Source organism: Gavia stellata, chromosome 2 (assembly GCF_030936135.1).
Source record: "Gavia stellata isolate bGavSte3 chromosome 2, bGavSte3.hap2, whole genome shotgun sequence".
Lineage (NCBI taxonomy): Eukaryota > Metazoa > Chordata > Aves > Gaviiformes > Gaviidae > Gavia > Gavia stellata.
The window spans coordinates 106,309,901-106,313,815 of record NC_082595.1 but is presented as its reverse complement, the minus strand read 5'-3'; positions in this window follow the sequence as shown (position 1 = coordinate 106,313,815).

The following is a 3,915-nucleotide window of genomic DNA, read 5'->3' as shown; positions in this document are numbered from 1 at the left end:
GTGCCCTTGGGGCCAAGAAGGCCAATGGCATCCTGGGGTGCATCAAGAAGAGTGTGGCTAGCAGGGCGAGGGAGGTTATCCTCCACCTCTGCTCTGCCCTGGTGAGGCCGCATATGGAGTGCTGTGTCCGGTTCTGGGCTCCCCGGTTCAAGAAGGACAGGGAGCTGCTGGAGAGGGTACAGCAAAGGGCTACGAAGATGATTAGGGGACTGGAGCATCTTTCTTATGAGGAAAGGCTGAGGGACTTGGGTCTTTTTAGTCTGGAGAAGAGAAGACTGAGGGGGGATTTTATCAATGCTTATAAATACTTCAGGGGTGGGTGCCAGGAGGATGGGGCCAGTCTTTTTTCAGTGGTGCCCAGTGACAGGATGAGAGGTAACGGGCACAAACCTGATCATAGGAAGTTCCACCTAAAAATGAGGAGGAACTTGTTTACTTTGAGGGTGGTAGAGCCCTGGAACAGGCTGCCCAGAGAGGTTGTGGAGTCTCCTTCCCTGGAGATATTCAAAACTCGCCTGGACGCATTCCTGTGCAACCTGCTCTAGGTGACCCTGCTCTGGTGGGGGGGTTGGACTAGATGATCTCCAGAGGTCCCTTCCAACCCCTGTCATTCTGTGATTCTGTGTGATTCTGTAAAGCATTGCTGCCGCAGTAACTTTCACAGAGGAATCTCTGCAGCATCCAGTTGTAGCTCAGTTGCTGCGATTCCTATGGCACATACTACATACCACTCTTCCACGTACTAAGTAACTTTTGGCTCTGAGCTACCACATGCTTTTATTTTTTTTCAGATTTTGTTTTGGAAAATTGTTGGTATTAATATTTCCTTCATTTTCCTGCAAATTTACAAAAATACTTTTCCTCCTTCATACCAGTTTGGCTGTTCTACATAAACCGAATGCATCCATTTTTGTCAGGCTAACATAAGTATAAAGATTGTTTTCTTACTAATTTAGATTAAAGACTTCGGATTTTGCCAATATTTATCTCGGCCACAGGGAAGAAGGCATAAGCTGAATCTGGGTTTGTACACCTCACCTGTTTGTAGTTTCCCAATATGTTTTAGGAGTTCACAGGAACTTGCAAGCAACGAAGATTGGTACAAGCATGGATTGCTGAAATTTATATTAAAATAACATTTTATAGTCCCAGCTCATTAACTTTTAGGGGCTGTGGATCAGAACCTTTATGACTTTTATCAGGCATTTAATACTGTGATGTCTTAAAAAGAACATGTATAAACAAACCCAACAAAGTTAGCAGTTCAAATCTTGGTTCCTGAAATAATTAATCTGGGAAAATGCATATCCCCTACATTTGCTAGACTCTACCTAATAGTTTAAAAGTTATCCCTCTCCTTATTTTTTACCCAACCTTTAGGCATTAGATGCTGATCAGGATTAGGGTTTTTCTTGACTTGGAATTATGAAAGGCCTTGTTATATGAATTATTCTGCCTTGTTAATTACATCCCTTTCTGGTTTTTACACTCTAAAAGTGACATTTGATTCTTGAATAGAGCTTCATTTGGGGGGCACAATTAATTCCTGACTAATCAGGATGATGAAAATCTTTTAAAGCCATAATCTAGCATTAAAATCCTGTATTATATCTCACTGTAACACTTTTTGTGTAAATCAAGCAAAGTTGTTTTTTATCTTCTTATATCTGAAACTTCTCTTACTCTTAATTTGCCAGGCGTGATTTAAATTAATGAGGAAAGTTTGTGTGTCTTTTTGGAAGTTAGACATTAATCCCCCTTTTCTTTTTGTTGAAAATTTATGCTTTCTCTGCTTAAAGCCAAGATAAGGGGCTTCTTTTTCAGCAACCAGATGGGACTAGTCTGTTATAACATTAACATTTGCAAGTGGGTAAACAATTTATATTGAGTGAAGCAGCAAAATCTGGCATGTTGTAGCAGCCCAGTTTGATCAGTGAAGGCTTCCCTCTGCCTCATGGCTGTGATTTGTTTGGGAAACCTGCACCTTTCCTTCTGAGGCTGGTTAAAAATCCCAATGACTGGGCTTCTGGCTGGGCTTAATGTGTACAGAAGTTGAAATTTCCTCTTTAAAGCTACTTTTTTTTCCACGTGCTTGTAAATTGGACAATATTGTCCTTGTGAGCCACCTAATAATGACTTGCGTGTGAGATTTTAGTGTGGCTCAGGAAAGGAACATGCACTTAAACACTTTGATACTTATTTGTATCAAACCCGAATTGTGCTGACAGGTCCTAGATGTGCTTTTCCATTTGCATCACTTCAGCCACCCACATGGTTCAAGCGCTGCAGCAATATAAGAGTTGTGGGACCATGCAAGCTGGGGGACAGAAAAGCATCAGGATCCTTTTAAAGGCCAGGTGGAATTTGGATCAAGACCCGTTGCTATGATTGGATGGAAAGGAAGATCAGTCTGATCATCGTGTTTCACAGATTCATGCCTTAGTCCACCCTATTGTACAAGACAGTCTCTTTAGGCCGTGTCCAGGCTGCCCTACCACGGTAGCTAACCCAAACCCAAATGGTTGCTCTACTGTCTGGAGCGGTGAACAATTTGGTGTGCTTATTCTCTGTGGCTGTGGAAGGAGAAAAGTGCTCATGAAATCTCCTAAAGTGTTTTTTTTTTTTTTTAATTAATCAGCTTTGCTTATTTTTTTCTTTATATCAGGAAAAAAAAAGAAAAGCAATGAAGCTGCTGAACTTTAAAGAGTTAGTGCTACTTGGGGCCATATGCCTGGGACACCTTTTGGTTTCTCCCATGTCTAGAGTGGCAGATTGATCTGATTCCCTTAATTGAGGTCTTTCTTTCAAAGCTAGAGGGACAGCAGGGAGAGGGTTGTGGGTGCTTTAGGTGTAGGTAGGTGTCATCTGCTACGTTTCTGGCCATACAGGGCTGTTATTGAGAAGACTGTCTGCCTTCAAGATGCAGAAGAGATAGCAAATGGGTAAAATAATGAAACATTTTTTTTACCTCTCTTAATCTCCCTGCAAGTTTGGACTTTTGAGGGGCAAACTTTAGAGCTTCACAACTTGTCCCAGGTCCCACAGCAAAAAGTATGGAAGTCAAGTGCTACGTTCTTGCATGCCACTCCTGCCCCACCAAGCACTGGCAAGAAGAATAGGGATGACTGAATGTCCTAAACAGCTCTTGGCTGGGTGGTTTCAAACACTGCAGAAATATTTTTACCTTGTGCTAGAGTTCCTCACTTTACTTCTTCAGTTGTCCTGGAGGGGTAACCTTCATGGATGTCTGCCAGATTCTAGTTTTCCCATATCAGGGCTCACTTTAGTGATCTTAGCACATTTGCCCTCAATAGCCCATTTCCACACAAAAGGAAATGGAAAGTAAACTCAACAAGCTTGCCTAGATGAGTCTATTATTTAATACCTCTGCTGCTTCTTCATAATTGTAATAGCCAATTACTGTTTATAACCATAGCCATGTAAAGTTATTTACATTAGAACTCACCACCTAAATAACCCTAAGGAAACTTTATGGATGTTACTTTTCACTTAACTGTAAAATTTGCAGAGCTACCATCTGTAGATATAGTGCCCCTCAGGATACGAAGAAATTGCTGGGACTGTCTTACTGATAATTCCCAGTTTATTGGGATTACAAGAACAGTGCGTGTAGATAAAGACACCAAGTTCAGTATGCATTAAACACATTAGGCAATGAAGCTATTCAGACACAAACAATTGCCCTGCTTAGTTTTTCCATATTCTCAGTCTTGGGTCACTCTTACAGCCAGCTGGAAACGTGAAGTTCCTTAAGATATTCAGGGAAGGTGCTTCAGAAACCTTGGCTTGAATGCGACAACACACTGGTACCTAGATAGTGCTCACATGGATTGCTGGGATGAGTGCCATATGACATTCTTGGATAAAGTAAGTCACGAAATAAATCATAGCAGG